Source organism: Canis lupus, chromosome 20 (assembly GCF_011100685.1).
Source record: "Canis lupus familiaris isolate Mischka breed German Shepherd chromosome 20, alternate assembly UU_Cfam_GSD_1.0, whole genome shotgun sequence".
Lineage (NCBI taxonomy): Eukaryota > Metazoa > Chordata > Mammalia > Carnivora > Canidae > Canis > Canis lupus.
The window spans coordinates 9971077-9981482 of NC_049241.1; positions in this window are offsets into that span (position 1 = coordinate 9971077).

Consider the following 10406-nt stretch of genomic DNA (forward strand, 5'->3'; position numbering starts at 1 on the left):
CTTCTGTTTCAAAAATTTCTCTTACTACTATACTGGAAATAAAGGCATAGGGGCCAAGGGTGGAAGCCAAGGTCATGAGGATACTATTACAGTGATTCCAACAAAAGATGACCATAGCATAGGCCATTTGAAGGCAGTGCAGATAGTGAGAAGCGGTCATCCTTCACTTGTACTCTGAAGGTGAGGCAGTATGCTTAGCTGATGGGTATGGATGGCAGGTAAGAACAGTCTGACATTTCTGTAAGATTTTCATTCTGAGCAACCAGAAGGTTGAGTTGCTATCAATTGATGTGATAAAAAGTCCAGAGGGGGCAAGCTAGGGAAGGAAGGAACCAGGAATTCATTGCTGGACATGCCGAGATGAGATTTACATATTATACCTAAGTGGAGATGTCAAGTAGGCAGTTGCTAGAGAACAACCAAAAATCATGAATATGGGCAAATCTTTCAAGATGTTTCTTTGTAAAGGAGGGCACAGAAATTGGGCTGAGGCTCACAAGAGTAGCTAGAACAAGAGAAGTTTTATTTTTTATTTTTTGTAATTTGAAAAAAATAGATTTTTTTTGTAAAGATGAGAATAAGCATGATGAATCATAATAACTAAGCAGCCAGGGGGAGGCCAGGTATTTGGCCCTAACCGAATATTCCAAGGAATTGGGTTTTTAATTGCAGCATTGAGAAACCATTGAGATTTTGAGTAGAATTTTGTGACAAGGTAAAATTTATGTTTTGAATGGATCCCTCTGGCTACAGAAGACAAAATGTCAAAGTAGTTGCAGGCAGCCTACCTGATTTGTACTAGCGATGTGCTAGGTGTTGCATATATCTTAACTTATTTAATCCTTACGACATACCACTGAGATAGGTGACATTCTAATAAACCATTCACAGGTGGGGGCACTAAGGCTTATAGTGGTTCAGTGACTTGCCCAAAGTCGTCACACAGATAGTAAATCAATGACAGAGCCAGTCTTAGAGTGCTAGCTGTTCAGTACCACCACCCTGCTCTTTTTGCTCTATGAGCCATTGGTCACAGACTTGTGTACTTTTTAAGTTGGAAAGCCTCTTAGAAACTGCCTAGCCCATCCCCTCAAGTAAACTAAATTTGAGGTATTCAGAAGCAATAGCTTGCAAATGGAATCATAGTTTAAATGCACTAGGGGGAGGTTGCTATTTAAAGTCCTCTTCTGGGAAATCCTTTGTAAAGTCGAGAATCCTTTTGTAAAGCAAATAATCTACTTTCCAATTTAGCTGTGGAGAAAATGCTGTTCTTCAAACATCAGCTAAATCTATAAAACTAAAAAAGTGCCAGAGAGTGTTATTATTCAGAGAGGAGTTGTGGCAAGGTGACATGGAGAAATGTGGGAAGAGAAAGGTGCCTGGGAACGGGAAGTCGAATCCTTGGTTTTGTGTGTTGGAGGGTATACCAGGTTCTAGACGGATTCAATGTTATAGTTCAGAGGTTTCCAATCACTTCCACCCTCAGGGGCCTTAGGATCTACTTAGTGAATCTGGGAGCCATTATGGAGGACATAGTGTTACTGTGTGCTCAATACTCACTTATCCATCACAGAATTATTCCTCTCCCATCCCATCCCGACCAGGTGATTCTTATGGGACTGAATATTTCTGAATATTTTTAGAATATACCAGCCTTCTGATGTCAATCACAAGGCTTCACCTGCCCTCTGGTCCCTGAATTGGGCACATGATTAGGTCTAGCCAGTCAGAGCTCCCCTCGACTTCCAATTGAGCTATTTTCCTTTGGATTATGACCAGATAGCCAGCCACAGGGAGAGAGACTTTGAGGATAAATCCATACAGAGATGAAACAAGTGGAGACAAAAATGGAGAATAATCAAAGCACAGTCCTGGTGACATTGCCTGAAGTTCTGAATCAGTCCTACCTGAATCCAGTTGGATCATCTCCTTGGGATATTCCAATTACATTGAACAATGAATTCCCTTTGTTGTTCTATGCCTCATTTTCTCACCTCTAAAATGGGAATAATAATACTACCTACTTTATAGCATGTAGCAATGATTATATTAAATAATGTGTGTAAAACACTTCAAGTAGTGCCTGTGATATACCAGTTAATTATTGCTACATAACAAACTACTCCAAAGTTAGTGACCCAAAACAACCATCAATTGAGTTTATAATTCTGCGGGTTGGCCATTTAGGCTGGGTTCTGTTGTGTGGTTATTCTGATCTCAGCTCTGTTCACTCCTGTATCGTGGTCAGTTTCAGTTTCTGACATGGCTCAGTTTGTCTCTACATGGTCCCACATCCTCCAGCAGCTTACCCATATCCTTTCTCCAATGGTGCTTAGACCAAGCAAGTCATGAGGCCAGCCCACATCTGTGAAGTGGGGAAGTAGATTACATCTTCATGGGAAAATCTGCTGTCACATTGCAAAGAGTCTGAATAGAGGGAGAGCTAGGAATGGTTATAAACACTTTTTCAATCTATACTAAATGCTTCATAAACCTCACTATATGTTGCTATTATTATTTTATTACTTATTATTGCCTATACTAGTTTACCTTACTTCTTGTCACTTGCTGCAGATATGTTCATCCCTGCTGTTAGATACTTGAAAAGATTATCAATAATAGCTCAGCAATCACCTGTCTTTTTTTGGACTTCTCATTGAAACATAAATATAGTTTACTTCTAGAAATATACAGTTGGCCTTCTAGAAACACCTCCAAATGACACTGTTTATCATTACCAGAGTACTGCAAAAGTGAGGAACTATAATTCCTCATGTTGTAAATAATACTTTATCTGCTTAGCAAACCTTGGAAATTACTAGGCTTTAATGATCTAGTTTACACAATCCATCATTTATTTGTGAGTTTCTCCTCAATAGTTTCCACTTTGTAATTATTTGTATTTCTTCCTGGTTGGCTCATCTTTAATTGCTTTAGATTTGAGAGAGAAAATATTGAGATTACCCAATTGTTCTTACGAGACCATTGTATTTGTTCTTTTCAGAAATAAATACATTGTAGACTTTTATGCTTATTAATTTTTGATTGTAGAGAATATCATATTTTTCAAGGTGTGCAATGAATACATTTAAATTTATTACCTTAAACAAATTCCATCAAGAGTATTAATACCGATTTGATGATTTTCATTATTATGTCACTAAGATACTGCCAAATATCACTTTCTTTGGTTTCTAAATCCAGCTAAAGATTAGTATAAGCTTTCTTCTTTGTTATTGTAAAGGCAAGCAATGTAAATAGGATGTGGATTTTTTTTTATTGTTATTGTTCTTAGAGAAGTAGTGGTTTTACTCCAGAGTTAGAGGGATCTATAGTATACTTGTGAAATCAATATGTCAAGAGAAAATATAAGCTTTGCATTTTCCCACTGTAACCAGAAGGGATCAAACTACATTGTCAATGTTAAAAATATACTACCGCGTGTTTATAAGTTACTTATTTTAACTAGATTAGATGTTTACCTTTGTTTATATTAGATTGAATATCAATGTTAATAAGTGATAATTGAGTACCACCTCTGCACATTGGCCTATGAATTAACTAGCTAAATACTGGATAACAAATTATTCCAAAAGTTTACTAGCTTATAGATTAATAATTGATTACTTCTTACAACATAGGTAGGTCAGATATTCTGCAGCAGCATGACTATGCAGTTCTGGCTTATGTATCTCATGAGATTGCATTCAGACACCAGCCAGGATTGCAGTCATTTGGTTTGATAGAGACTGGAGGATCCAGTTGCAGTGTGGGTCATTCATGTGATTGATAAGTTGATTCTGGTTCTTGGTGAAAGGCCTCTGTTTCTCTCCACATGGGACTTTCTACAGGGCAACGTGAGTGGCCTTGTGACATGGTTTCTAGCTCTTTCAGAGTATGCAATCCAAGAGACCAAGGCAGAAGCCATGATACCTGACCTCCATGACTTAACCTCCATACCCACACATAACGAGTTCTGTATTCCATTTGTCACACAGGCCATCCCTGGTTCAGCTTGTACAGAGAATATGAAAGGGTGTGGAAATCAGAAAGCAGGGATCACTGATTGCCATCTTGGAAGCTGGCCACCACATCAAGTGACAACAAAATATCTACTAGGCCAGCTTTCTCAATAATCAAAGACTGTACATTTTTATGATGTATGTGTTGGGTATGTCCTGTGCTATGCATGACCTGGAAGCAGTGACTTACATTTTCAGGGCCTCAGTATGCCTAAGATTATCTGAATCTTTTACTGTAATATAATCCTGTATCTTCTCCAGAAGAATCCGGCCTTTTCTGGTGTTTTTCCCATAGTCATGGTATCTCTCTCACAACATTTTTAGGGTCAAATAATCTTTCTTATGGAAGTTACAGAATAATTTTCAAAAAAGTATATTCACACACAATTTTACTTATCATTTTAGTGGATTTAGGAACACTGTCCACCCTCAAGCAAATTAAAGCTTATTTAGAGCAAGTTAATTTTTTTTTCCAGAGGTTATTAAAAGGTTCCTAGTTATTCCCATCCCATATTCTCTCCAGGATCTCATTTTCTAATTCCACCTGTCCCCACTACTTTCTGCTTTCAGCTTGCACACATTTTCTGTCTTACTTCTCCTTTCTCTTCCAGCTTCTTACGTTGCAGATTGACTTAGCATTTCTTGTAAAGGACTTTCCTACCTCTACCTCCCTCAGTCTAATGTCTTCCTGTCCCTTCTCTAATGATGCACTGACAAATCAAGTAACCAGTCTGGTGCTGGTTTTCTTTCCTGGAGAGTGGGAGGTCTCAAAGGTATAGGCGAAGAGGAAGAAGAGCTAAGGGCGAATATAGCATTCTCTTTGTCCTCTGGTGGAGGGGGAGGCCTAAAGATTTTGATGCTTTAATATTTTTGGCCTCTTTTTTTTTTTTTTTTTAGATTTTTATTTTTATTTTTTTTAAGATTTATTTATTTATTTATTCAGAGAGAGAGAGGCAGAGACACAGGCAGAGGGAGAAGCAGGCTCCATGCAGGGAGCCCGATGTGGGACCTGATCCCGGGTCTCCAGGATCACGCCCTGGGCTGCAGGCGGCGCTAAACGGCTGTGCCACTGGGGCTGCCCTATTTTTGGCCTCTTTATGCTTACATGTAGGAGCAGTTCATCTGCCAGACAAATATTCAAAATACTCTGTTTAAAGAGTCCTGCCCCAATGAATCCGCTGAAGAGTAATCAAATCACATGACTCAATGTAGTTTGGATTCTCCTGGTTATCCTGAGAAGTGGTCATCCCAAGTGTTCCTTGTTGTATTCTTTTCATATGGATTTCTGTCCTAGTCAAAATGTGACAGCAAACAATGACAAAACATTGAATTTTGACTTTTAGTGAACATTGAAATCTCCATTCATCAAGCAACTTTGGGAGCTAGACAGCACACCACTTTGCTCAGTTGTGTAATACATACTAAAGGGCTGGATTAATCAGTTAATTGCATTTGAGTTAACTTGAGATGGTCTTTTATCTTTTCATATGCTAGTCCATCAAGGTTAAGGGAGAGGGTTGACAAGGCTGGAAAAGCAGAGAAAGTCTTGGGATAGGAAGAATTTTTTTAAAAAAGATTTTATCTATTTATTCATGAGAGACACTCAGAGAGAGGCAGAGATATAAGCAGAGGGAGAAGCAGGCTCCCTGTGGGGATCCTGATGCGGGACTCGATCCTGGGACCCCAGGATCATGACCTGAGCCAAAGGCAGATACTCAACCACTGAGCTACCCAGGTGCCCAAGGGATAGGAAGAATTTTAAGATGGCTCCAAAGATCCCTACCCTGGGGTAATTCCCAAGCTGTGACTCTGATATATGTCATACCATCTTTAGGTTATTTATGTGGCACAGATGGCTTTAAGAAAGGGACAATATCCTGGGCAGACTTGATCTAGTTAGGTGAGCTCTTAAAAGGGCCTGGACTCTTCCTGAGGATTGAGATTTGAAATCCAAAAGGATTTCATTTAGGGAGAGTCTCCATTGCTGGTTTTGAAGATAAAGGGCACCACATGGCATGATTTGAAGGTACCTTGAGGAGCTGTGAGCGTCCTTTTGTTGGCAGCAGCAAGGAAGTAGAGACTTTAGTCCTACAACTGTGCAGCACTGAATTCCGCCACAGCCATCTGAGTGTAGAGAGGACTTTGAGCTCCAGATGAAAATGCAGCTACCCAGACACCTTGATTTCAGTCCTTCAGAACATGAGCTGTGAACCCAGTCATGCCACGCCTCAACTTTCTGACTTGAGGAACAATGAGACAATAAATGAATGTCGCTATAAGCCGCGGAGTTTGCTGTGATTTGTTGTACAGCAATAGAAAATGAATACAAACCATATCTCTTTTATTTTGGCACCTGGGGGAGGTAAGACAGCAGAAGGAGAAGCATTGCATGTGGCATTTAAGATCTCCAGCACTGGAATCTTAGACCTAGCTTTGTGACCCAGTTCTATCCAATTATAAGCTCTGTGACTTTTACCAAATGTCTCATCCCTCTGAGCCTCATTTTCCTTACCTGCAAAAAGGAAAACCATTATTAGTCTCTCATAGCACTGTTGAGAGACTTATATGAGATAGCAGACATAAAAACTGAGAGTGATAACTAACACGTGTAAGAGGTACATATATTAGCTATTATTACCCTGAGAAAAGTTACTAGAACATTGATTTTAAGATCTGGAGAATAGGCTCCACTAAGAATCCTGCACTTTTGGGAATTTAACAGTATATTTTCATATTTTATTCCATTTAATCATTACTGCCCTGTGAGAAAGATACTATTAACAGCATTTCTTTCAAACATTTTTTTTTAAAGATTTTATTTATTTATTCATGAGAGACACAGAGAGAGAGGCAGAGACACAGGCAGAGAGAGAAGCAGGCTCCTTGCAGGGAGCCCGACGTGGTATTCAATCATAGGTTTCTAGGATCAGGCCCTGGGCTGAAAACAGATGTTCAACCACTGAGCCACCCAGGCATCCCTCTTTCAAACTTTTTATTTTTAAGTAGTTTTAGGCTTATAAGAAGTTATAAAAATAGTATAGAGAGGTCTCATGTACCCTTAACCCAATTTATAAGGACATCTTACATAACTCTATATGTAATCAGAACCAGGAAACTGACATTTGTGCAGTGCTATTAACTAGACTACAGACCTTATTCAAATCTCATCATTAATAACTTTATGTTGTAGATCAGAAAAATTAGGCTTATTTCGATTGCTGGTTTCAAGTTCCCCTTAAAAATTGTGGTCATATTATACAAACTTTCATATAAATCATTTGTCTCTCTTGCGTCTTGGCTCTCAGTGGCAGATTAGGAAAGAAAATGTATCATTTACTTGACCATTCCAGCTGATTAAGATTCAACAATGCTTTTAATTGCAAAGTCTTGTTTTTGATTAGAAATCTTTTTTTTTTTCTGCTGAGGAAAAAAGATGGCGTTGCAGATTTTGATTGTTTGAAAGCCAGTTGACACAATCACAAACCTGCAGATAGATGCCCAACAATTGTGCCCTTGGTATTGACTACCACTGGCCCCAGAGATTTGAGAAATAGTCTCAACTTTTCTTTCAGTTACCACTGAAGGCAAAAGTTCTCACATGAAATAAAGCAAAGTAACCTGGAAGTTAGCAGCCTGACTGCAAGAGTTTTCTGTGTCTGTGGGATTTTTCAAGAGTTCAGTGAATTCTTTGCAGAGATTTTACTCCCTTGCCTTTGTTTGCCTCAGGGATTCCATTCCAACACATATACACATATATTTTTCTGTGTTTCTCTGTGTAATTCACTATAAAACTCTTCGGGTTCCAGGAAAACTCTGGCATCCTAAATTCTTTTGAGAACTTTCATACGTTTTAGAGGGACAGTGGAGAGGTTGACATTCCAGGCTTGCATGTGAAACAACTTTAATCTTGAATATTAGAATTTCTCCTTCCTAAAACTCTTTAGAGCCAAATCTGTGCCAGTAGCTCTCTTGGCATGTGTCTCTCAGTCGCAGCACTGCCTTCCCTACTTTCTCTCTTATTCATCTCTTCTGCCCTTAGGAGAAAAAATCAACTCTTTCCCATTTCTTTTGCCTTTCTCAGATATCGTAGTCCCAAACCTTAAGCTTGCACCACATACTCAAGTCCTGATAAATCATTTCTCCAATAATTTTAATTCTCTCTCTAGGAGGACATCTGGTATCAGGTGTTAAAGATGAAATGCCACTTTGCTGTTAAATAGTATTAATTTTATTGGACATTAATTATTCATTTAACACCTTTCCTTATTCTCTGAATTCTCTGAAGTTCCTGGAGGTTCTTCATTACCTTTCCATTTCTCCTAGTTTTCTTACCAGAATATTTTGGATCAGGGTTACTGTGGATGCTATATCTTCCATTCATGAATAACCAATTTTTGTTGCATCTTGGGTTAAGATTTCTGCTTATATCCAAAAGGTACTTCTACTTCACCTTTTAGGAAAGACAAAACATTAACTTGGCACACACTGTCACAAATGTTGCAATCCCAGTTTGGAACCACAAAGTTAAAGGAAACACCACTAAAAAAAATTGCCAAAGAAGGATTTATTTTAGGATCTCATCAACTTGTATTTTAGATGTCAGTTCACCCTTCTACTCTTATTTTCCCTTCTCCCTGTTGACCCAACTGAACTTCTAGTACTTAGTGCAGTGCTGTGTGCACAGGGTGGGCACTCAGCAAATATTTGTTAAATGTATTAGTGGAATGAAGTGTGCATTGTCGCAAATAGGCTAAATTGATAAACTTTTGAGAAACCATAAAATGGACATTTTCTTATCCCCTATAGCTCCCATATTGACTCCTGGGTGATGTAAATAACTGATCAACTGGTCCCTAGGAAAGCAAGGTTGTAATATAACTGGATATTTGTAACATATTTATTATTATGTCAGGGAGTAATGGGTTCAATGGCTCAAGAAAAATACTACATCAGTTAATACTGTTTGTATCATGATGCTGTCTGGAGAGTACTTTACCTATCCTTTTTATTCCAACCACAAATTCTGAGAAACAGCCTTCCTTTCCTCTTGCACCTAAAATGCTTATCAGCTAAATCTCCTACATCGCCAGGAGAGAGTGGTGTGTGTATGCCAGCCGTGTCTCATGTCACTTTTTATCATCACAACAGTCATCAGGTTTGATGGCGTGCAGAGGCTGGAGTGGGCATAGCTTTACCTCTGGTGTTGACTAAAGTGACAAACAGTCTACTGTGATTAGTGTTTGAGCACTAGGGATTTTTTTTTCATATCAAAAGGGATTAAAAATATAACTCTAAAGACATCTCTGGAGGAAGAAACTGGATATACTCAGGGCTAGAGAGTTTGACTGCCTCTCTGTGGTGTGAAAATGAGTGTAACAATCCTAGAAACCCCAGTCTTGACTGTTTTCCACATACAGTCACCTGGGCACTTCCGAATCTCCGGGTGGCGCTGGTTGGAGTGGATAGGATGTGGTCTACAAGATGTGGGTTTCCCTCTCTTTCCCCCTTTCCATGTCTGAGGGGTACATTAGTCATTAATTCCTCATTCAGGTGTTTGTTCATCCAGTAACCATTTCTGCACTGCTCTGCAGCAAGCCCAACCGTTTGTACTCACTGGCACTGCAGCACTGAAAGGCACAGCGTGGCCCCTCTCCTATTGCTTATAGTCTAGACTGGAAGATTCAGAAGTGCTTAGTCATAAAGCAGGATGGTAAGGGCAGTGACAGAACTTATGTTCAGTGAATTATGGGATGCATAAAGAAAGCATGTGACACAGCTTGTGGGAGATTCCCTGGGATTGCCCAGTTTTAAAAGATAAGGAGACAAGCAGGAGAATTCGAGGAAGTTGGTGGGAGGGAGGGAAAAAGAGGAGAGTGCCTTCCAGGTGGAAGGCAGAGCATGAGTAGAGGGTCAAGGAGGAGGAACATCACGGTATGCAGAGTTACAAGTAGCATGGGGCGGCTCTATGTGGCAGAGTGTGGTTAAGAGATAAGACTAGAGAAAATGGAGAGGTCAGGCCATGGAAGGCCTTGTAGGTTATGCTTAGAAGTGGGAATTTGTCTTACAGGTTTTGCAAAACAACTGAAATGGCCTTCAGCACTCTGCCTTAACATGCCTCTCAGATGGCAACAGGTATTCTTTTGTCTTAACCCACCTGACTTACTCCAACCTTAAGGGTCTCCTCTATGGTGCTGGGGATTTTTCATTGGTTGAAGGAGCTGACATTATCTGTTGGGCAAGGATTTCAATCTTGCTGTGTCGCAGTCCTTAGACAGCAAGCTGTTAGCCTTGCTGCTTTTCTTTTCATTTCAAAGCCAGACTTTGATAATCTGTTTGACTTATGTGGCACGTATGGGGCTGCAGGCAGAGTTCTACAGACTCCAA